This window comes from Lissotriton vulgaris, chromosome 2_1 (genome assembly GCF_964263255.1).
Source record: "Lissotriton vulgaris chromosome 2_1, aLisVul1.2, whole genome shotgun sequence".
Taxonomy (NCBI): Eukaryota; Metazoa; Chordata; class Amphibia; order Caudata; family Salamandridae; genus Lissotriton; species Lissotriton vulgaris.
Window position 1 is genome coordinate 606,761,879 of NC_141687.1, and position 25,650 is coordinate 606,787,528.

Here is a 25,650-nt window from a genome sequence, read left to right on the forward strand (position 1 = left end):
ACCCTCTCCCCCTCCGCCTTGCACCCTTCTCAACCTTCCACCCTTTTCCCCTCTGCCTTGCACCCTTCTCCCCTCCACCTTGCACCATTATCCTCGCTACCTTCCACCCTTCTCCTCTCTGCCTTGCACCCTTCTCCCCTCTGCCTCGCACCCTTCTCCACCTTGCACCCTTCTGCCCCTGCCTTGCACCCTTCTCCCTTCTACCTTGCAACCTTCTCCCCTCTACCTTGCACCATTCTCCCCTCTGCCTTGCACCCTTCTCACCTCTGCCTTGCACCCTTCTCCCCTCCGCCTTGCACCTTTCTCTACCTTGCACCCTTCTCCACTCTGCCATGCACCCTTCTCCTCTCTCCCTTGCACCCTTCTCCCCTCTGCCTTGCACCCTTCTCCCCCTCCCCGTTGCCCCTTCTTCCCTCTGTCTTTCACCCTTCTCCCCTCCCCATTGCACCCTTCTCTACCTTGCACCCTTCTCCTCTCTGCCTTGCGCCCTTCTCCTCTCTGCCTTGCACCCTTCTCCCCTCTGCATTGCACCCTTTCCCCTCTGCCTTGCACCCTTCTCCCCTCTACCTTGCACCCTTCTCCCCCTCCGCCTTGCACCCTTCTCTACCTTGCACCATTCTACCCTCTGCCTTACACCCTTCTCCCCTCCACCTTTAACCCTTCTCCTCTTTGCCTTGCACCCTTCTCCTCTCTGCCTTGCACCCTTCTCCCCTCTGCCTTGCACCCTTCTTTACCTTGCACCCTTCTCTCCTCTGCCTTGCACCCTTCTCCCCTCTACCTTGCACCCTTCTCCCGTTTGCTTTGCACCCTTCTCCCCCATGCCTTGCACCCTTCTCGCCCTCTGCCTTGCACCCTTCTCGGCCACCCCCTTGCACCCAATGAAGAAACAATGTAAGTTGTTACATTGTTTCTCTTCAGTCAGCGGGAGGGGCTCCGAGCAGGTTGCAGACAGCCTGCACCTGCTTTAGAAGGAGAGAGACTTGCTTTAGTGCAAGCCTCTCTCACACCTCTCTAAAGAAGAGTTGAGGGGGCCCCATTCATTTACTGAAGAGAGGGGGGCCCCCCAGCACTGCGGGGGCATTTGTTACGCCCCTGGGTTGAAGAATCAAAGGACGGTCCCAAGCCGCTCAAAGCGTGCCCTCCCTATATGGGATTAAAAGAGTCCAAATGTGTCGCTGGTTGAAGTACTGGACGTTTCACACTATAGATGGAGCAGATTTAAGGTTCCCCAAGGAGGGCTAATTTTGAAATTATTTATACATAAGAAAGATAATGAGACACTGCTGCACCATCTACCACAGGGAGGGTACTTGACAGGGCTAAAGGACTGGGTGGAAGCAGGACTGAAAACAATGGGAGACTTGTACAAGGACTCTGCATTGCTACCATTTGAAGAGCCGAGAGCCGCGTACGAGTTACCAGGAGGCCACTTTCTGAAGTATAGGGCCTTCATGAGAGGGATTGGACGCCACTGGGGAGAGGGGAAGCCAAACCGCGGGCACTGGAAGGGTGCAGGTATGTGACACTATCTGCGGGGAGGATTAGGACAGTTTCGTGCCTTTACAAAGCCATACAACAAAACGCAAAACTGCAGGGCCGGACTTGCCATAGCGGGCACCGCGCAATCCCCCGGTGCACCAGACAGGTGGGGGGCCGGTTTGGGGCCCCTGGGGGCCATTTTTGTTACTGGGCCATTTAGGGCGGCCGTCCGAGCACATTGCCAGGGCCGGTTTTGGTTCCCAGTCCGGCCCTGCACAATAGCCACTAGAGCGCCTGCGTCTACAATGGGAGGAAGATCTAGGGAAACAAATTCCAGAGACGGAATGGGATAAGATCCTAGACGCCGAAGATGTCCCGAAATGCAAGGTTCAAACTAATTCATTTCTATGTCCTGCATAGAGCGTACCTTACACCGTCCAGAATCTGGAGATACTTTGGCACAGACACCAGCAGCATGCCCGAGCTGCAGGGAAAGGGAGGCGCACTTAATCCACATGTTCTGTGACTGGCCCACGCTTCAACCTTTTTGGGAGGAAGTACGATGAGTAGTGGGTGAACTCATAACCAAGGACCTCCCACACACCCTGGAGCACTACCTATAAGGGTGGTTCCCCCACACGGCCAAAAACAAGATAACTGGAAAGTTCCAGGACCTGGCATACGTCCTAGCTAAAAGAGAAATAGCCAGGAACTGGAAGTCACCGGAGGACCCAGGATCACGGTTCACCTCCTGGACTAATGAGCTGGAAAGATGGGCGGGGGCAGAGGGTAGGTTATTGCTTATGGAGGCCCAACACGGGATAGGCAAATTGGATAGAGCCAGAGCATGGAAAGGTCTAGTGAATAAATTGCTAGCTACGAACCGAGATGACGAGAGCAGGACGAGCACCCCGCAACCTGCAGCCCCGGACTAAGAGAACGGCTGAGTAGGGCTTTGAATAGAAGCCTACCCCAAAAGGTCAAAGTCTATTGTTTGTGAAAAAGTGATTCATGCGCCTTACCAGAACATGCAGCTTGTGATTATATGGAAAAACCAAAGGATGGACGGAGCGTTAACAATACAAGCACTCACCCCCAGTCAACTGATCTGGGTTTAATCCATCACTGGGCTGGACTGTTCCCATGAGGCACAGGGTCAGACTGATTTGCATATGGCCATGTCTGAACTGGGGTGGCGGAGTGAGCTAAAGAACGGTGATAAATTAAACCCAGATCAGTTGACTGGGGGTGAGTGTTTGTATTGTCAACGCTCCGTCCATCATCCCCTTTGGTTTTTCTTTGTTCGTCCTAAGTTGGCAGGGTATGCTCAGACGTGAGTCCCTTGCTCACTTTGCCACTGGATTCAAGCAAGCCTGGCTGAAGACGGCTGTAATGCCCGAAACCGGTCCTGGGAAGCTTGATTCCGGTCCAGGGAAGACATGGCTTGGCAGTTCGGGCTGGACTGTTCCCATGAGGCCCAGGGTCAGACTGATTTGCATATGGCCATGTCTGAACTGGGGTGGCGGAGTGAGCTAAAGAACGGTGATGGATTAAAACCAGATCAGTTGACTGGGGGTGAGTGTTTGTATTGTCAACGCTCCGTCCATCATTTCCTTTGGTTTTTCTTTGTTCGCCCTAAGTTGGCAGGGTATGCTCAGACGTGAGTCCCTTGCTCACTTTGCCACTGGATTCAAGCAAGCCTGGCTGAAGATGGCTGTAATGCCAGAAATCGGTCCTGGGAAGCTTGATTCCGGTCCATGGAAGACATGGCTTGGCAGTTCGGGCTGGACTGTTCCCATGAGGCACAGGGTCAGACTGATTTGCATATGGCCATGTCTGAACTGGGTGGCGGAGTGAGATAAAGAACGGTGATGGATTAAACCCTGATCAGTTGACTGTGGGTGAGTGTTTGTGTTGTCAACGCTCCGTCCATCATCCCCTTTGGTTTTGCTTGTGATTATATGTCAGATGCAACTCAAGGAAGGAGGGGAGAGGTTCTGTATAACGGGGTTGTTACCTTTAACATAGTAAAAGAATAATACCACTTTGTGGCCGAATACCAATGTAAGAAAGACATGGTTGATAACCATTGAATGTGTGCTTTGTATTTGTTTTGAAATGCCAATAAAATCTGGTTTTAAAAAAAAAAAGTTAATGAGGTCTGTGGAATGCCTATCTACAATGGCATGCAGCTGTAAGCAGAACATATACATTGAGAGTTCAGGGTCTGTTGGACACTTGGAGGAAAATTGTGAAAACATTTCAAAGCACAGAAAGATGCTAAGAAATATAGTGGTGTGGTAGGTCTGTACCCGGTATTAGCAAAAGACAGAGAGTGATGAAAAGGTTCTTCAGGATAATAATGAGGAAGATAAGGTTCACCAGGAAACATTAAGGAACTACCCCATAAGTATGGCCCCCTCATCAAAGATACTCAAGGTGCTACTGCAGCGTTACCTCCAGTTGAATCACTTGTTGCTACCCGCCACTTTTAAGTCCCCATATGTCACGATTGGCACTTTGTTTTTAAAAAATATAAGCCTGGCACAAATAAGTTATGTCAAGCTAGCCAGACCCAGGATTCTGAATTGACTTCATCTTCCCCACCAAGGAATTCAGACACAACCCCAAGATTGTCTGCCCCAGAGGCACCTTCACCACCATTGGTGTGGCTTTCTCCACCTCTGCAATCTGATGAGAAGCAGCACAACCACAAGATAGAAATAAGGCCCGTCTCTCACAGGAGTCACCAGCTGGGATGAAGCGTTAGGGGGATGTGTCTGGGATGGTGATAAAGAGTCACACCTGTAGCCAGCTAGATCATTATGATTTGATTGATCAGTATAATGGCAAGTGCCAACTATAAAGGCCAGTGCCACATTTAAAGTTTGGCCATCGGTGGCTCATATATTTCTGAGTAGTATGCATGTAATATAGTTAAAGAATGGGAACCAGTGGGATTGCTCCCTTTACATGGCAGTCCTGTGATTGGCTTAGGGGAGCCAATCATAACGCTACATTGCAGCGTTGTGATTGGCTGTGGGAAGTCTGGGTGTTTCCTGATTCAGGACTCCCAGAGAAGCATAGGAAAAATGTGGACGGCAAAAGAGGTAAGTGTTTTTTCCCCTCATTTCATTTTGTCCCTCGCTCCCACCACACACCACCGCGCCCTACCCCCGCCCTCCACCCTCATTGCCTGCCAGCCGCTACTGGACGATGGCGTCGGGGGTGCTGCTATTACTTGAACTGTTGTTGAATAAATGGAGACATTGGACAATATCAACACCTTGCACAACCATTTATTTTTAAGATTAAGACATTTCTTTGTGGAGATAAATCAGGCAATTGGGGGGAAAAGGCCTCCCTCTTGGCACAACAAGCAGTGTAGAGGGGCAAGGGCAGCACTCTCTGATGCCATAAAGCAACAAAATAGATTGCAGATTCAGATATCCAGGAAGGGGTATAAAATACCGCTATAGAAGCTGAAAAACATTGGGAGCGTGGGAGATGGGGTGGTCTGCTGGTTGCAGTCAGAGGCGAGATCACCGTTTCTTCTGTAATATTGTGTCCACTGGAAGTCGTGATAACTTTTGTCCAATTAAATATCACATTGCGGCTTCAGTCTGGGTCGCTCACTTTTCTAGTTTGTATTCCATGCCAGGTGCACTGAAGATCCCCAAAGTGTTCTGACAGGCCCAATGGAACTATGCGAGCTCTGCAGTGGAAGACTTGCAGGACTTCATTCTTGTGCGAGTAGACCCCCAGAGTCGAGTGAATGTCTGGAGGCCACCTACATCACATCTACAGAGATACGTCAAGCGATAATAAAGCACACGGGCTAGATAAGATCCTAGGGGATCTATTCCTAGATGAGATAAAGATCTGGAGCTCCTATTTTGCATTAATTTTTAATGCCATTCTGAAAGGGGCTTAAATCCCCCCACCTTGTCCGGGTAAGAAATACTACCTATTTTCAACGAGCATTTGCAATGCAATAGGTCTCGCATTATAGAAAGTTTGACCTATTGGTATTGTAAATGACAATGCCTTTAATTAATGCAGGGTTTTTAAACACAAATAAAAGGCATTGTCATTTACAATGCCAATAGCTCAAAATCTCGCAATTGCGAAACCTATTGCATTGCAAACGATTGTTTTGTGGTCTGCTGCGCCCGTTTTAACTGTTGATTTCTTTATTACCACAAACATTGCCTACAGCAAACACAAATGCATGAGTTCTATCATTCCTTGCAAAGCACTATTAAACTTGTAAAAACAAGCTGTATAACTGCCTTGATTTGAAAATATGTTTTCTTTTTTAACTATCTGATTCGCTAATGAGGGGGTACTTTTTTAATGTGGTGCATGGGGCCTATTTTCTGTCCCAGTCAGACCCTGGTCTCACCTGCAGTAGGATCCAGTTCTGGAGACCCATGGGGTGATTATGCTCATTTCACTTGCATTACTTTCCACTTCTGGTGACTCCACCTAGGGCATAGAGGCTTCTGGAGCATTAGCCATTTTTGAAGGTATTTTGCGGAGAATTAAAAATTTCCTATCGGACGTAAAAGAAAATTCCAGTTAGGACAATTAGGCTCTGATAATGGTCAACTCTCTTTACTGAAAAGTCAATTTCGGAAAGTTTAGCATAACTTAGAAATGTCAGTAAAGAAAGATGAGCATAATCAGAGCCTCTGGTCCGGACATAATATTCGTTCAGTGTTGGTGTACCTTATCCGCAGTACTTTGTATTTGGGTGTGAGAAAGATTTATCGAAATGTATAGAGTATATCGATTAACGTTATTATTTTGTGAGTAACATATCCTGCACTCCTACATAGTTTTTGTTTCCTTTATTTAAAGATGTGCACGTGTGTGCCTTTCTTTGACAAATGACTCGCAATGCTCTCAATCTTGCGGACAACGTTACCTACCCGTCTGACGCACCTCACAATTCCTGCACTTTAATGAGGGGCGCCTCCTGCTCGCGTCGCGACATATTAGACGTAAAGCGCCTGTATTGGTGGAAAAGTATATACTGCTGTTGCTGCCAGCCATCGGTCAGGGGCAAAGGTTGATCACGCCTCGAGGTTGTCCACGCAATTTAAGGTACGATACGATTGGTGGATGTGAAGGAGGGTCATATGAGTAACGCGGACTGTGATTGGGAAGTACCTCAGCGCATCTAGACCTCCTCGTATAGGTGGGAGGAGAGCCAAGGACATGCTCCCTCTACTCCCCAAAAAGTGTGTGAATCGGTGTCTAAAGGGTGAATGAGTAGATCGTTTAGAAGGGGAGAGGCGAGGGGTTGGCACTAGAGGAGTGAGAAAGGGGGGGGACCCCAAGGGAGGTACAGCTAAGAGGACAGTGAAAAACCCATGGTTCTGTCAGCTGGACTTCCAATGAAAAGATACCAAATTACGTGGGGTGGAGGGTGGTAGTCAGTAGAGGAACAAGTTATGTGCGCACCATGAAATATATATTTTTATAAACTGGCGCCGTGTCCATACAGTTTTTGTGGGTGACTCGGAATGATAACCGAGCGGAAGCAGCCACGGGTCAAAAGCATGAAAACAATCAAGTTAACAAGCCCACGAGTAGTGCGCGAACACGCGCCACAGCGAGCGATCTGTTTTCAATTATCGCGCACATGTCTGGGCACGATATTGATAATTGAAAACAGATGTGGCCTGTGCGGGTTACCGACACCAATAGGCCGAGGGCGGAGCAAAGGCGGGACATGAACCCGCCTTTGCCCAATTGAGTGCTGTCTTTATTTGAAAGACGCATGCAAAGCCCATTAGCCTGTGAGGAAAAAGAAAACACACGCAAGAGTGTGTGGTGAGCTTGGTGCGATTTCCGAAGCCCCATACTAAATGTCGAGCAAGCAGCGCATGCCCACTGCTGTAGGCTCGACCTAAAAAGGGTTGTTGAGCTCTCTCAATTAACTATAGGCCTATAAGCCTCATAGACAGTTTTGAAAAGCTATTCTGTAGGATAATATTGGACAAACTACAAGAATGGGTGAGTACGAAATAGATTTTTTCTCCCCTGCAAGCTGGATTTTGAGAACGCAGCAGCACAATAGATTAGGTGTTCTGTTGCCAGCTTTTATTTTGGAAAGCAGTCCTCCTTGGGGGCAGACATCTCTGTGGTATTCGTAGATTTACAATCAATCAATCAAATCAATCAATCAGGGGTTTATAGAGCACGCTACTCACCCGTGAGGGTCTGAAGGCGCTGGTGGGGGGAAGGCGGGGATGGGGGTCGCTCTGGATCCGTCGAAGAGCCATGTATTGGACCGGTTTCGGGCTTTCAGCCCTCCTCAGCCAGGATAGCTTGACCCATCTGTGTACAACCGTCTACCTAGATCCTCTCTTTGGCAGGTACTTGTTTATATAGGGGCTCCCCAACATCTTCTGGATATCATTATCAAGCTCCATGAAAATAATTATGCACAAGTCAGATGTGGCCAGCTGGGTGAACTGACTAATCCGTTCCCAGTCAACAGAGTGGTATACAGGGCTGTTCCCTCGCCCCTACCTCATTTACCTTGTATATCAATGACCTAGTATTCTACCTGAAATAATGTGAGATGAATGTACCAAGTCTGGCGAATATCAGGGTCCCTGCTTTAATGTTTGTAGATGGCACACTACTGCTTTCAAAAACACCACTGAGGTTGACAAGAATTCTTGATCGGTTTGAAGGCGTTTGCAGGCAAAGGGGCCTGGAGATTAATACAGGAAAAACTAAGTACATGGTTCTTAACTTATGCCATTCCACCAGACGTAATCCTTTGTTAAGAGCGTTCCTACTGGAGCGTGTGCATACCTTTGAATATTAGGGGAAAACCCTAACATAGCAGGGCACACCCTGACGTAAATAATTAATTTACTCTCTTAATTTCTATGCAGGTAAGTACTTAATCAATAATAACTCAGATCGGGTGAAAAAAGACAGAGTCCGTGGTGTTAGAGTTCTAAGGGTTTTATTCCTTAAAAAGGAATGGTCATGGCCAAGATATCATGTTCTGACCACCACACAGGGTGTCAGAAGGGATAGATGAGCGCGCTAACATTTTATTAACAGTACATAGCTTATATACTTATTGTACACCATTTAAAACAGTATAGAAGGCGTAACAGCTGAGAGAAGACAAGATAACAATATACACGTGGTACATGTGCGTAATCAAGAGGCGTGAACTAGAGGTGTGTTCTGGAAACGTCACTGATAGGTGTCACAAAGGGGTGGCACTAACAGAAAATGTGGCAATGTCAGCAGAAATCGGAAGCTTGGATGCGCACGCAGCTGCATGACGTGTAATTGGAAGGGTGCAGGGGATTTGACATTTACACGGACGGAAAGAGACAGAAGTCTGGCATGTCAGATCCACTTGTGCTTCTATCATATCTGATATCTGATGTTTAGGAACTAAGCTATCTGGGCAGAAAGGTCTCTAGAGCAAAAGCTATTTTATACTTGCTGTGAGTGCGTGTATAAGCGCCTGAGTGTCTGTATGAGAAGCGTGGGGGCATGGGGCCTTCCATGGAAGCATGGCAACGAAGCTATGAATTACTTGCACAGAGACAGGTCGGCCCTTCAGCCCTGTAGCTGAGGAAGGATGTTTACTGAAGCTAGCAGGCAGGAATGTATTTTCGGGGAGGGAAACAGATAACTCGAAGGTTATAGTCAATCTTGGCAGGCAGCAGGCTGAGCCGAGCGCGAGGGGCCGCGCTGAAAGTAAGTCAGAGTTCACGAGTACGGGGGCTGCCTGGGCAGAGATTTCTCGGAGTCAGAAGCCAGAAAAGAGGCTCGGTGGCAGAGATTCAGGGCCTACTTCAGCCAGAGCTGAAAAACGTAGGAGTACACTACAAAAAGACGTTGGCATAGCATACTTAGGAACGGACCATTCGACCCATTCATGGTGGGTCTGAAAGAGGACATGTTAACGTTGGACGCAAATGTATTTGCGTCTTCATAGCTGACACAGGAGGGAAGTTACATGCACTTTAACTCGTACATGGAGTCGGTGGGGTACTCGCTAGGGAACACAACTTGACCATAAAATTTAGATTACCTCATTCCCTCCTTGTTCCCTACGGACCCTTCATGATATATCGATCCTCATAAATCGATCGGTTTGTTCTTGTAACATTATATGTTCATCTTTCTTTCTTTGACTGTTTGAGAGACAACTGGAATGTTCAATGCACGAGGTGGCACACAGTCCACATATCGCTGGCCCACACTGTAGGCACAGGCAGCAGCTGAATACTATAACAAGGCCAATGCCTAGGAAGGATAAGATCTTCCATCCCCAAGCTGTCAACGTTGTCCAGAACCAACCGGACCAAGTCCAGGTGCCTGGATTCTGATGTATTTGATTCGCAATTTTATGCAGACGGGTAATAGCTTCATAAACAGATGGTGCATTTTGTGGGATGAAAACGCAGCAACTTGACCCGATGACCTTACAGGCTCCACCTCTATCTGCCAAGATGACGTCAATAACAAGACGATTTTGAAGGACAACAACCCGCATAGCAGATTGCTCCTCTGTTAAGTTACCTAAGGCGGAGGCAGTTTCATGTACTACTGCTTCAAGTGTTCTAGTTAATCTACGTATTAATTTACTATTTTGGACAGGTCCTAGAAAGAAAAAGAATCCTTTATTGAAATCAGTGTACTGTTCCCATGCCGTTTCGGTGTAGTCGACAAGTGGAATATCTCTTTTGGGTCTATTCGGTACTAGATTCGTATTTCTATGGTAATCTGGGGGAGCTAGAAAAACAGGTGGCAGAAGGAATGCAATGTAACAGGTACCATCCCAATCTGGAGGCAAACGTATGTATGCGGTATGACCACAAACAAAATAGGAGTGACTGGTAGCTTTGAAAGACGATTTACCATGATCACTGAATTTGACCACAGTAGTGCATTTACTATGACCTACGTGTACTGAACCTTTCTTGCTAACACATAATTCACCTGTGACTGGTAATACTAACATATGGGGCAGAACTGGAGCATCCTCGGATTCTACAGTAAAAGGATCATAAGGCTAATTGTGTAATTACCTAATCCATATACTTCATTTTCTAGATCAGTTCCTATTCGAGTGGGAAGTCCCTCTTTATCAGGATAACAGACGTCGAGCAGGACTAAGTTCAAGTTTCCCCAAACCCAGCCCCCATCGGAAACAGCAATATCAGGATCTAAGGAATTAATTATTTTAAACCATGCCCCACAGGAGCCATTGTGAGTGAACGGGTACGGGAAGAGGGGCAGAGCTCCCTTGTAATTCTGGTAGGGAGGGAGTCGGCCACATATCCAGCAGTCGGTAGCATTATTTGTCTGATGGGAGTGGTGTAACATACTAATGAATGTATTGTTGCGCAGCGCAAGTCTGTAAGAGAGTTCATGTGCAGGAAGTTCACTAAAAGTGTGTTCAGCAGAGACATTGTAAACAGATTTTTCACGCCTGAAAATAGGCCAATATATAGGTAGCAGAATGCTGGCAATAATAATTAGAATACTTAGAAAAAACATTATTAACAACGTCACTATACAGTGACTACGCAGTGATTTACAGTATGTACGTTTCTTTGCTTCTCTCTCTCTCTCTCTATCTCGATCTAGGGGATACATGTCAGAAACTATTTAACCGATTCACCTAGGGGAGGACTTAAACAATTAAACTGTCTGACTTGCTAGATCGGAGTTTCATACGATATAGTTCTTGGGGAGTCTTTTCTCGTTCAGACACTGTAACGTCTTTTCTTTCAACACAGTCTTTGGTGGGGGTGGACGAGTCAGAGTCCTGTTTTAGTCCGTTTTTTAGTTCATTGCAAAGTTTGATGTGACTCGTGTGGACCCACCCCTTTCTCCCCTCTATCTTCACGGCGGTCCTGGTTGTAAGGAGGACGGTCTTCGGAGACTTCCAGCGGGGCTCCAGCGGACTTTTCCGGTCGAAATTCCGGACGAGTACCAGGTCCCCAGGACGGACCTCATGCGCCTTTACATCGGTGTTGTCAGGGAAGGCTGCGGCAACCTGTGAACGACATGATTGGAGTGCAGACATCAAGGAGGCAAGGTAATCTGTCAACATATTGCAATCAACATCAGTTATTTTCTTCGGAATGGGCGTCCCCCACATATTCGGTGGTCTGCCAAAGACCACTTCGTACGGGGATAGCCCTGATCTTGAATGGGCGACCATTCTCATGTAGAATAGTGCCACGGGCAGGGCGACTATCCAGTCGACCCCCTTTTCCTGACAGATCTTTGCAAGGCGGATTTTTAGTGTCTGATTATGCCTTTCTACAAGGCCTGCTGCTTCGGGATGTCGGACACAGTGGAACCTCCACTGATATCCTAGCAAAAGGGAAACCTGTTTCATCAACTCGGACGAGAATGGCTGTCCGTTATCTGAATACACGACACGGGGCAAACCGTACCGTGGGAAGAATTCACGAACCAACTGTCGGGCAGTGGTCGGAGCAGTGTAGTCTGGAACTGGGTATGCTTCGGTCCAGCGGGACAGAGCACAAACAACTACAAGGACATATTTAAAACCTCGACAACTGTTCATCTGGATATAATCCATCTGGAGGACTTCAAAAGGGTGATCGGGAGGATGAAATCCACCTTGTTCTACAGGGACGCTTTTACCTGGATTGAACTGACAACAGATCATGCAAGTACGCACTTTCTGTTTTGCTGCTGCTCGTAAGTGTTTGTTGTACCAGAGATTCTGTAAACTGTCTAACATCGCCTTCTCTCCTAGATGTGCCGGGCTATGTGCTGTGTTTATCATGACTTGAACCATTGAGTCAGGGAGAAACCATATAGATTTTTCCTTCGTTATCCAACCTTGATCTGTCTGAATCCCTCCTAGTTCAGTCCATTTCTTTATTTCATCTGGTGTAGCATGTGTCTGAATGTCAATTACGTCTAGGGCGGGATCTCTAACTGCCATACACTTTATCCGTACTATTGTCTTTGCCACATCAGTAATCTGGATGTGAGTCAGTGCTGTATGTTTTGCTGTCTGGTCTGCCAGGTCGTTACCCTGGGAAACGGAATCTGTAACTTTAGTATGTGCCTTACACTTCATGACTGATATGCCCGAGGACAAATGTATTGCTTCTAACAGCGCTTGAATGAGGGGACCGTGTTGAATCTTGGCCCCATGAGAGGTCAGGAAACCTCGTTCTTGCCAGAGGACTCCGAAGTCATGTACAACTCCGAATGCATAACGTGAATCAGTGTATATGTTAACATTTCTGTTCTTGGCTAGAATACAAGCTCGGGTCAGAGCGATGAGTTCTGCTGCTTGAGCAGACAGTGTGTCAATACGATGTGTTTCTTTAACTTCAGTTTCAGTGGTCACGGCATATGCGGCCACTAATTCTCCTGTACTTGTTCTCATGCATGAACCGTCCACATAAAGTGTCAGGTCTGGGTTTGTCAATGGAACATCTGTTAAATCTCGTCTAGGCTTTGTTACTGCATTAATGATTTCTATACAATCATGTGGGGCTGGATCTGTCATAACTGTTGGTAATAGTGTTGCGGGGTTCAGGATACTGCAGCGTCTGATTTCTATGTGTGGCTGAAATAGTGTTAATTCATAACCTGTCAGTCGTGCTATAGTCAAGTGTTGAGTCTGGGTTCTGTTTAACAAAACCTCTACAGAATGTGGTACTTGAACTGTTAACTGATGACCTAAAACAATTGAGTCACTTTGTCTTATTGCTAACGCTGTTGCTGCTACTGACTTTAAGCACGCAGGGAGTGCTTGGGCTACTGAATCCAATGTACTAGAAAAATAAGCACAAGGCTTATGTGAACCTGCTTGATCTTGGGTGAGGACAGACAACGCTGTACCATCACGTTCTGTAACAAAAAGTGTAAACGGTTTGCTGTAACATGGTGTCGCTAAAACTGGTGCTTGACATAAGGCTTTCTTTAAGTCTTCAAAAGCTTGTGTATGTTCCTGAGTCCAAGGGAGGGCAGTCGAAGTCGCTGCCTCCTGTGTCGTTAACTGGATGAGTGGCTTGGCTAGAAATGCATACTGGGGAATCCATTGTCTGCAGTACGAGGTGAGGCCTATGAAGGCCCGCACTTCCTTTTGTGTCTGGGGTTGTGGCATATTTGCAATTAACTGAATGCGATCGGGAGTGAGCTGTCTCCCCACTTTGGACAGCAAGTGACCCAAGTACACAACTTGCTGAACACAGAATTGTAGCTTCGAAGGGGACACCTTGTGTCCCTTGTCGGCCAGGAAGTGTAAAACTGTCAGTGATGCTTTTTCACATTCGGGCTCACTTCGTGCGGTGATCAGCAGATCATCGACGTATTGCAGTAAAGCGGTGTTAACTGGCATTTGAATACAATCTAGTTGTCTTTTCAGTGCTTGACTATAGATGCTGGGGCTTTCTGTGAATCCTTGAGGTGCGCGCGAAAATTTGAAACTGCGTCCATTTAAACTGAATCCGAAGAGATATTGGCTCTCTGGATCAATAGGCACGCTGAAGAAGGCGTTCTTGAGATCAATTACAGTAAAGAACGTTGCTTCTGAATCAATAGCAGTCAATAGAGAGGAGATATCGGGGACCACAGGATACTGTGGAATAATGCATTTATTCAATTCTCGAAGATCAATCACCAGCCGATATACTGGCGGTGCATTGGGATCAGTACGTTTAAGAATCGGAATGATGGGTGAATTACAGATATTGGAGTCGGTCTCGACGACCACTCCTTGGGCAATGAGCTCTTCAATGATTTTCAGTAAAGCCACTACAGCATCGGGTGGTAACTTGTATTGTCTGATTCTGGGTAATACAACACCTGCCTTGAGTGTAACGCGGTATGGTGTAATGTGCATACAGCCTACATCAGTTGGGCCTTTTGCCCACAAGTAATCTGGTACCTTTTTCAATCTGACATCAAATTCACGCAGAACATAATGACCCTTGAAATCCCGCAGAAAGAGTCTAACTCCCTCCGGGGAACAGCATATTATAGCTCCTAGAGCCTTCAATGTTTTAATTCCTAACAGATTTTCTGGACATGATTTCGTGAGTAACGGGTCTGTAACACGTGATAATGGACCCACAGCCAGGGGAACTGGTTCTGATACCTCATTTACAATAGGCTGTCCTGAAAAACCCAGGGAAACATTTTGTGAGCCTGAGAGGGGTGCCCCTGGAACTTCATCATGGCTGATTGTAGTGCGACTTGCCCCTGTGTCAATTAAAAACTTTCTGTCTTTTCCCAATACTTGACTGTGTACATAAGGACCTTCTTGATCTACAGGAATCTCAATAAGAGGCAAGCCACCTTCCCTCTCTAGGCTGTTTAATGTTCATCGGGAATATTCGGGGTACGCGGACTGGGCATACTGGTACATCTGCTGTGAAACTTGCTGAGTTGCGGCAATGGGCTGTGGCTGTGGTACTGCTACGGTCTGTGCTGGAGTCGAGGAAACATGCATAGGCTGTGTACCCTGTGTATTCTGTGGAGACTGATGTTGGTTATGGTCTTGTCTAGGCGGATGCGGTCTTTCTTTAGTTTTACCTGTCGCTATGTTATGTTTCAGAACTGGGCATTCATGTACGTAGTGACCTGGCTGCTTGCAATAATTGCATGTCCCTTTAACGGGAGCTGCAGTGTGACTTGTCTGGGTCGCACCCTTTCTGTGACCATCGGATGGGACCGTCTGAGCTACTAACATTTTCATCTTTGTGTCTTTCATGCGTTTTTGTTCCTGATCTTGTTCTTCTCTGATTCTGTTCTGATGATATTGTAACATTTGTAACATCTGTGATGGCGTATTTGCTTGCCATGTACTCTCGACCTTGTACACTCTATTTTTGACTAACGGTAAGGAATTCTCGACTAACTTTGATACAAAAAGATGCGGGTACGACTCGCTACTTGGCTGGAGGCCACTATTAATAATAAAACATTTCTCGAATCTTGAATAGAAGTCACTAGTATCTTCATCATGTTTCTGTTTACAGGACGATATTGCATCCCAATCCTCCTTTCTTGTTGTCAATAATCTGGGCAGGACCTGTACTATCAAACCTGGTAATGCTTTAGTTTTGTCCCCAAGGCCTAACCCTGGGACCCGTTTCTTTTCTTCTTCCTCTATTTCTGCCCAGGCAATCTTTGTGTCTCCCACCTCCCATTCCTTTTCCTTTAATTTCTCGAATATACCCGTAGGCAATAATACTTTCAACATTTTCATGATATCATCATACGTGTAATCCCCCATTAATAACATGTCTTTAAGCTCTCTATGGAAACCTGCAGGGTCTTTATCATGGCATGGTACTAGTTTCTTCATTTCTAACAGTTCTAATTTAGTCAGAGGCGTGTGTACATACACGTGTTTCAAGGTTTTATCCTCACCCATAACAGGGTGCACTTCTCGTAAGGGGTTCTGACTTTCAATACCACCCCCGCATTGCATGTGGTACATTTTCCTTTCTGGAGGTGGGGCGGGAACATATTCAGAGCTTACAAAGGTATCATATCTGTGTCGTTGTTCTAGAATTATTTGAATTAATTTAGTGCTTAGACCTCTCCATCTATCCATCAGTAGTGCTTCTAGTGTCTCGTGTAAGGGACCTGGATCGGAATAATGTTTTCTGTATTTGATGAGAAGGTGCTGAATCATGTATACACCTGCTAATTTCTGTTCGTCGGGGGAGAGGTTCAGAAATGTCTGTGCCACTGTGTCATCATTGTATATGTCTACATTTTCGGCCCATGATACAGCTGATCGGGCTAGTTCTTGTTCATCCATAGAATTGAGTACGTGGTACCCAACTCGATCTCGAAGCCTTTTATCAGTTTCCTGGAACTGATGCTCAGCAGAATTCGGATTTGTTAAGGCAGAGAAGAAAACTCTCTTGCTCTCCGGACGGATACCCTTCCTAAGGTAAGTTCCCTTACCTACATATGCTATTGTTCCTACATTTCTTTCGGGTTCTTCCTGTTCTTCTTCCTCCTCGGAGGGAGCCTCTTCTTTCTCTTTCTGATGTACGGCTATCACTGCTTTCCTAATTTTCTTGTACATAGAGTCTATGCAATTCTGTCTGTCATGTTTTCCATCAGCTATATTTTGACCCCACTTGTTCAATGCATCTAATTCACTCTGATCTGTTCCGGGCCTGTCTCGTTCTCTTATTAGACAATTTATGAAAAATCGTAGAATCAGCGCTTGCATGCCAACTTTCTGTTTCTCCATGGCATCCTTAATACTGTCAGGGTCCTTTCCTGTCTGAACAAACTCATATATTCTGTCTAGACGCTCCTTCATTCCTGCATAGCATAACAAGCTATCAGTAGCAGATCTTAACCGTAATGATGCCAATATCATTAAATCGTCCTTTCCGGGTACTGGATCATATCTGCAAACTGACATGTTTTCCTTTAATGCGTCAAGGCGGGATGAATTAGAGGAGTGGGGAGACCTGTACGTGAGAGGACTCTGCATATCTCTGAGATTGAATCTGTGAGTTGGTGGCGGGGTCTGAGGACCCGCGGTCGCACCTCCTGAAGCGGACGCTTGTGCATTACCTCCCTGTGGAGTCTGTATCTGAACTTGAACTTGTCGTTTAGGTGGATCAGGCAAACGTGGTTTCGGTAGGTCAGTTTTGAGTGCGGGAAGCGGCGGGGCTGGCGGAACGGGGGAAGTCTGTTGCGGTACCGGCGGAACGTGACCTGGGGGTGGAGTGCCACCCCCGTCCCTGTCCGTAGGCAGGGCACGAACAGGCAGATTGGTGTAAGCTGGTGCTACATCGTCTAAGTATGAATTTAGGAATATGTCTTTAGTAGTTTTGTGCATTACTTTAGTTGGAACTAATGGTGACGGCAAATTTTTCGGTATTTCTGAAATGGCGTCAGGTGTACCTTCGGCCAAAAGATACATGTTGTTCACTTGGCTATTTCGGATGCGATCTATTTGTTCTGATTTTACTCGAATTCCTTCAATAACTAATTCGTTTTCTTGGGCCTTTTCTGATTCTTTAAGTCTGTCTTCTCTACGAAGTGCTCTTTCAGCACGTTTATGTGATTCCTTACGCCAAAATTCTATGGCGTCTTTCTGAGATTGTCTAGCTTTCTTTTTCCGTAATGCCTCTTCTACCTTTATGATGCACTCGGCATCCCATGTTCCGTTAACTGGCCATCGGTATCTTTCCTCTAGGTGCTTGGTATAATCGGTCCATAACTCTAGATACAATATGGCGTCTATGCCATGTTTGTTATACATGAAATTACCTGGAGTGTCCCTAGGGGGGATCGGAATTTCTTCCTCTAACATCCCTTCCCTAGTTCCTATCTGTTTTAACTTGTTGAAAAACGGCATTGTGCCTACTTGATACTGAAATGCTCGATCCTTGATACTTAATTCTGAATGTAACTATTTATACAAAAAACACAATAATGCACAAGAAAACAATCACATTCATACCACGACATTGATCACAAAAAACATTTAAAACATAGACGACTACCCCACTATACTAGATGTACTGCTCAACAGTACAGATACACTGCTGTAACAGTGCAAAAATTCAGAAATTCGGAATACTAGATATACTGCTAAACAGTACAGATACACTGCCTAAAAACAGTGCAGACCGGACTTGCGTACCCAAACCCGTCTAGATACGACCCAGCAATGGTACTCACCGGGAAGCACGGAAACAGAAGGCCTCGGAAAACTCGACTGGACTCGACTCGATACTTCGGAAAACTTCGGAAAACTTCAGGAATTTTCGGAAAACTTCGGAAACCTGGTGGGCCTCTTGACACCTCGGACCTTGCTTCTTTCGGCTAGGCTCTGGTCGGGATCCTCCGCACTCCTCACCGCCTCGTCTGGGCACTGATCGCAGTCTTCGTCACCTCCGTGGGTCAGAGGGAGATGCAGGAAATCCTGCCGGTACGCGTATGTTCCTTCTAGCTGATGGCAGGGGACAGAGCTTGCAATGCGCCAACCGGCGCGTGAGGTGGGGGAGGGGTCCCTATTCGGGCGCCAAAATGACGTAAATAATTAATTTACTCTCTTAATTTCTATGCAGGTAAGTACTTAATCAATAATAACTCAGATCGGGTGAAAAAAGACAGAGTCCGTGGTGTTAGAGTTCTAAGGGTTTTATTCCTTAAAAAGGAATGGTCATGGCCAAGATATCATGTTCTGACCACCACACAGGGTGTCAGAAGGGATAGATGAGCGCGCTAACATTTTATTAACAGTACATAGCTTATATACTTATTGTACACCATTTAAAACAGTATAGAAGGCGTAACAGCTGAGAGAAGACAAGATAACAATATACACGTGGTACATGTGCGTAATCAAGAGGCGTGAACTAGAGGTGTGTTCTGGAAACGTCACTGATAGGTGTCACAAAGGGGTGGCACTAACAGAAAATGTGGCAATGTCAGCAGAAATCGGAAGCTTGGATGCGCACGCAGCTGCATGACGTGTAATTGGAAGGGTGCAGGGGATTTGACATTTACACGGACGGAAAGAGACAGAAGTCTGGCATGTCAGATCCACTTGTGCTTCTATCATATCTGATATCTGATGTTTAGGAACTAAGCTATCTGGGCAGAAAGGTCTCTAGAGCAAAAGCTATTTTATACTTGCTGTGAGTGCGTGTATAAGCGCCTGAGTGTCTGTATGAGAAGCGTGGGGGCATGGGGCCTTCCATGGAAGCATGGCAACGAAGCTATGAATTACTTGCACAGAGACAGGTCGGCCCTTCAGCCCTGTAGCTGAGGAAGGATGTTTACTGAAGCTAGCAGGCAGGAATGTATTTTCGGGGAGGGAAACAGATAACTCGAAGGTTATAGTCAATCTTGGCAGGCAGCAGGCTGAGCCGAGCGCGAGGGGCCGCGCTGAAAGTAAGTCAGAGTTCACGAGTACGGGGGCTGCCTGGGCAGAGATTTCTCGGAGTCAGAAGCCAGAAAAGAGGCTCGGTGGCAGAGATTCAGGGCCTACTTCAGCCAGAGCTGAAAAACGTAGGAGTACACTACAAAAAGACGTTGGCATAGCATACTTAGGAACGGACCATTCGACCCATTCATGGTGGGTCTGAAAGAGGACATGTTAACGTTGGACGCAAATGTATTTGCGTCTTCATAGCTGACACAGGAGGGAAGTTACATGCACTTTAACTCGTACATGGAGTCGGTGGGGTACTCGCTAGGGAACACAACTTGACCATAAAATTTAGATTACCTCACAGCATGCTCAAATAGAACAAATAATAGGGGGGATAGTAAAAATTCACCAAGGCGCCCAATTTCACCCCATCTCCCCGGCACTTCAAATCTACAATCATCAGGCCCTAGGACCTGCACTTTCTTGGTGTCAAAAAAACGATATGTGCAGCAACTAACAGTGCTCCCTATTAGTTCAGCATTGCTCTCCCTAAAGCTAGATCTGTGGCTTCGATAAATCTCTGACAGAACAGGAGTAACTTAAGGCTCATCCTGTACTGGATGAGGCTCTGGGCTACACCTGAGCTTTGCTCATATCAACAGGGACTCGAAGAAGTGATGCATTTCCCAGGCTCAAGCAATATACCCTGGATTAAATCCGTAAAAACAACTCTCATAAAGATTGGGAACAAGAGATTATGGGCTGTCCCAGAGAAGCCCGTAGGATCACCAAACAAGCCATTAAGAATAATTACTGGCAATACAAAACGGGCACTATGCAAGGGCGGTCAAATATAGGTTCCCTAATTTCCGCTTTTCCTTTGATGAAGAATTGTCTAGTGGAAGACTGGATGAAATCCAACCTGTAGCTGCTAGGAAGCTCTACCTGCAATTTCGACACGGGACCCTGCCATTCCATTCATTCACCGCTAAATGGGCGCAAGATCCTAGGGCCATAGATTGGCAGTGCCTCATCTTGCAAAGAAATAGTTGAGCATGCCCCATTCTTTTGTCCAGCCTATCAGAGCAGCGGGAAGAATTGGATTTTACCATTTTGCCATCATCTGGGTGGTAAGGAACACAAAGAAGCAATATGAATCTTGAAAACAGACACAAGAAGATGTATCGTTTTTGTTGGAAATTTGGAAATTTGGAGGGGTATTTATAGAGCGCGGCGTTCGCTCCGGAAGGAGCATCATGGCGCTGTCAGTCCTTAAACCAGGTCACAGAGGGATAGAAGAGGGGGACTAGATGGCCGCTTTTGTCCAGTCATCAGGAAGATTGAAAATCCAGGTTTTAAGGAGTTTCCTGAAAGGCTTCTCAAGAGTCTGAAGTCTGAGATGTCTAGGCATGCTGTTCCAGGCTTTAATGGCTAAGGTGGTGAGGGTTTTACTGCCTTTAGACTTCAGATTGAACTTGGTGGGAGTCATGAAGTTTTTATGAGAAGATCGGAGGGTGCGACTCGGATTATAATGAGGGAAGCGTCTGGATAAATAGGAGGGACCGGATTTGTTAAAGCCACGAAAGGCTATGATGAGAATTTTGAAGAGTATTCTCTTGTGTAAGGGGAGCCAATGCAGGGTTTTAAGGGCTGCAGAGATTGATGATTTGCGTGGAAGTTTCAAGACAAGGCGGGCAGCGGTGTGCAGAACACTTTGAAGTTTCGAGAGAGTGGACTTCTTAGTACCTGCAAGAAGACCATTACAGTAGTCTACTCGGGAGAGTATAAGCGCTACCGCCACAGTCTTTCTGGAGTCTAAGGGGAGAAATTCAAAGAACTTTCTCAGGGACTTGATTATGCCGAAGCATCTTCCTGCTACGGTCGAGACGTGGAGGTCGAAAGAGAGGTCGGAATCGAAGAGGACCCCGAGGTTTCTGGCTGACGAGACCGTCTGAGGGGGGGCTGCGGAGTTGTCAGGCCACCATAAGGCAGGGCAGAATGAGGCATTCTTTCCAATGGGGAGGATCTCAGTTTTATTTGAGTTGCAGCGTAGGTGGTTGGCATCCATCCATTGAAAGACAGCTGTTAGGCAGTGCTTAAAATTGAGCTCTGCCTTGTTGGAATTGTTATCGAGTGGGATGATAAGCTGAGTATCGTCGGCATAGGAGGTAACGGTTATGCCGAACGATTCTATGAGGGTGAGAAGGGGAATGAGATAAATGTTGAAGAGAAGAGGGCTTAGAATGGATCCTTGAGGGACTCCGGAGGATACCTTTTTCTCATTGGATTGGAAGGAGCCAAGGGTGACGGTTTGGTACCTGTCGCTGAGAAAAGATCTGATCCATGACAAGGCTGAGTTGGTGATGCCGATGTCCCTAAGTCTATTGATCAGGATGGAATGGGAGATAGTATCGAATGCTGCCGTGAGGTCAAGAAGGATCAGGATGGCCTTCTTCCTTTGGTCTTGAAGGATTTTAATAGTCTCGGTCAGTTCGATAAGGGCGGTCTCGGTTGAATGTTTGGCCCGAAAACCGGACTGTTGGGGATGAAGTAGGTTATGGGCGTCCAGAAAGGATTTAAGCTCTTTATGAACTAGCTGTTCAGTAATTTTACCCAGAGCGGGTAGCAGAGTGATGGGACGGAGATTAGTCAGATCCGTTGGGGGTTTGTTCGCTTTTTTCATGAGCGGCTTGACCACGCCTTTTTTCCAGGAGAGTGGAACTGCACCGGAGTTGAGGGAAAGGTTGATTATTTCGTTGATGATGGGATTGACTTCATCGATGATAAGGTGGAGGATCTTGGGGGGACAGGGATCGGAGGGGGAGCCTGATTTGCAGGAGAGGATCGCCTCTCTGGTCTGAGACAGAGTCACCGGGGTGAAGTTTTTGAGACTGTTAGCGGTCAGGCACGATGTGTCCGAGTCCGGGATTACATGTGCCGGAGGGGAGGGGGGAAAGTTTTTTTGAATGGAAGAGATTTTGTCATCGAAATAGTCGGAGATCTTGTCACAAAGCTCCTGAGATGGAGGGATTTCAGGTTGGAGGGCTTTGGGGTTGGTGAAGGTTTTAACAATTGTGAAAAGTGTTTTTTGCTTTTGGCTAGCGTCTTTAATGGCGTTTACGTAATACGTTCTTTTAGCTGCTTTGATGGAGGAGAGATAATTTTTCCTCTGTAGAGTGTAGTGACTACGGTCGTCGTTGTCATAGGTTCTTCGCCATTTGCGTTCCGCTTTCCTGCAGAGTAGGTGTGCGGCTGCTAGGTCAGGTGTGTACCAGGGGGCTTTGATTTTCGTATTTTTTGACGTATTGTTCAGTTGCTTAGGTGGGCATAGTTTGGTGATTTCTTGTGAAAGCCAGCTGTTAAGGCGAACTGCGTCGCTATCAATGTTGCCGGAGAGGGGGGGGGGAATTAGTGGGGGAGAAAGGATGAAGGATAAGATTTTTCTGAACAGTTTTCCAATTTATAGAGAGGGCGTGGTGGAGAGTGCATTTTTTACTGGATGGAGGGGGGTGGCTGGAGATGTGGAAAGGGATTAGGCAATGATCGGTCCAAATCTGAGGTAAAGGGGGCAGGGTGGTGATGGAAGGGAAATTGGAGCATACCCCGTCCAAAGTGTGGCCAAGGGAGTGGGTAGGCAGCTTAATGTTTTGTGGTAAATTGAAAATTTCCAATGTCTGCAGGAAGCTTCTAGTGTGAGAGTCGGTTGGGGTCTCGAGGTGCAGGTTGAAATCTCCCAGTAGGGTAAAGTGTGGGTAGCGGAGTAGGAAGTGCCCAAGAGCGTTGTTCAGGGAGTCGAGGAATTTAGTCGCATTGCCGGGAGGGCGGTAGATTAGGCCGCCGGAGAGGGAGAGAGAATGACTGAGTTTGATGGAAAAGCCTAGTCCCTCTGCATCGGTGAGAGGGTCGAGGCAGAAAGTATGGCAGCTAAAGGTGTTCCTCAGTATGATTGCAACACCTCCTCCTCTACCTTTCTGTCTATCCTGTCTATGGAAGGAATAGCCTAGAGGGAGGGCAATGGCAATGTCAGGGTTACTGTCATTAGTGAGCCAGGTTTCAGTGATCATGAGACAATCAAGGTCATGGTCGGTGATAAGGTCGTGAATGTCCTGGCTATGTTTGCACATTGATCTAGCGTTTATCAGGCCACCTGTAAAGAAAGGTCGCTGGGTTTTGTAGGGGGTTGTCTGCTCGGAGTCGACGTTGAGAGTCCAGTGACATTTGTAGCAGCTGGTAGAGCCAAGTACTTTTGCCAGGCCGAACTTACAGGGGCAGCCGGACCCGCCTCGAAGTTGGTGAAGGTCGTTGGGGGCATACCTGATGGTGGGGGGGATTTGGGCAGGGGTTCCTGCGCCTGGCGTGGTCTTGGCGCGGACGGGCGCAGACGGGCTTGCCTTAGGCGCGCCTTCGGCGTGCAAACGGCGCTCCCGCTGCGCTCCCACTGCGCTCGTCCGCTGCGCGTCCTGTGTAGGCACATTTATAGGGCGAGGAATGGGGCGTGGCCTCAAGTGGGCGGAGTCTGCTTGCACACCGCAGGTAATGGCGGCAGCAAGCGGTGAGCTGGGGTCGGCGGACAGCTATTGAAATCAGCTGAGCGCTGAAAGGTAGGAGCGCGCAAGGTTCTGCTTTGTTTTAGTTTTTTTAAAAATATGCAAATAAGAGGGTGACACCACACGAAGAACAAAGTGCAGTGAAACATACAGAATAAAAGCAATAGAGTACCTCCAACCCCGGCTTCCGCCTCAGGGTTGGGTCAAGGTATGATGCAGACCGCTAGAAGTCAGTGGTATATGTAGGGCGAGGAATGGGGCGTGGCTTCAAGTGGGCGGAGTCTGCTTGCACGCCGCAGGTAATGGCGGCAGCAAGCGGTGAGCTGGGGTCGGCGGACAGCTATTGAAATCAGCTGAGCGCTGAAAGGTAGGAGCGCGCAAGCGTTACGTTCTGCTTTGTTTTAGTTTTTTAAAAAATATGCAAATAAGAGGGTGACACCACACGAAGAACAAAGTGCAGTGAAACGTACAGAATAAAAGCAATAGAGTACCTCCAACCCCGGCTTCCGCCTCAGGGTTGGGTCAAGGTATGATGCAGACCGCTAGAAGTCAGTGGTATATGTAGGGCGAGGAATGGGGCGTGGCCTCAAGTGGGCGGAGTCTGCTTGCACGCCGCAGGTAATGGCGGCAGGAAGCGGTGAGCTGGGGTCGGCGGACAGCTATTGAAATCAGCTGAGCGCTGAAAGGTAGGAGCGCGCAAGCGTTAGGTTCTGCTTTGTTTTAGTTTTTTTAAAAATATGCAAATAAGAGGGTGACACCACACGAAGAACAAAGTGCAGTGAAACGTACAGAATAAAAGCAATAGAGTACCTCCAACCCCGGCTTCCGCCTCAGGGTTGGGTCAAGGTATGATGCAGACCGCTAGAAGTCAGCAGTATATGTAGGGCGAGGAATGGGGGGTGGCCTCAAGTGGGCGGAGTCTGCTTGCACGCCGCAGGTAATGGCGGCAGCAAGCGGTGAGCTGGGGTCGGCGGACAGCTATTGAAATCAGCTGAGCGCTGAAAGGTAGGAGCGCGCAAGCATTAGGTTCTGCTTTGTTTTAGTTTTTTTTAAAATATGCAAATAAGAGGGTGACACCACACGAAGAACAAAGTGCAGTGAAACATACAGAATAAAAGCAATAGAGTACCTCCAACCCCGGCTTCCGCCTCAGGGTTGGGTCAAGGTATGATGCAGACCGCTAGAAGTCAGCGGTATATGTAGGGCGAGGAATGGGGCGTGGCCTAAAGTGGGCGGAGTCTGCTTGCACGCCGCAGGTAATGGCGGCAGCAAGCGGTGAGCTGGGGTCGGCGGACAGCTATTTCTTCTGTTTTTTTATTCGAATTTGGAGGACTAGACAGAAACGAAGTAGCCCCCACGGTAGCGCAATAGGCAATCAATACACATATAATACTGTATTTTATATCCTATCATTGTTGTTGACCATAGCACTTTATCGAGTAAGCATATGCCCAAGACTTTCATATGCCTATTATGAATTTTTCACATTTTTATATTTGCTTTTATGTAATGAAATGGAATTTCATAAATCTGTATTTTACGGGTTTTTATATTCTTCATATTTATTTAGATTGTATCTCTGATTTTATATCATGTTCTGCTGAGATGTTAAATATGTACTCTTATGGCACCATGCCCATTAAAGAAAAGTATTGTACTTCGCATCAGTGATACTAATGCTGTTTGTACCTTTTTGAAAATGGCTGT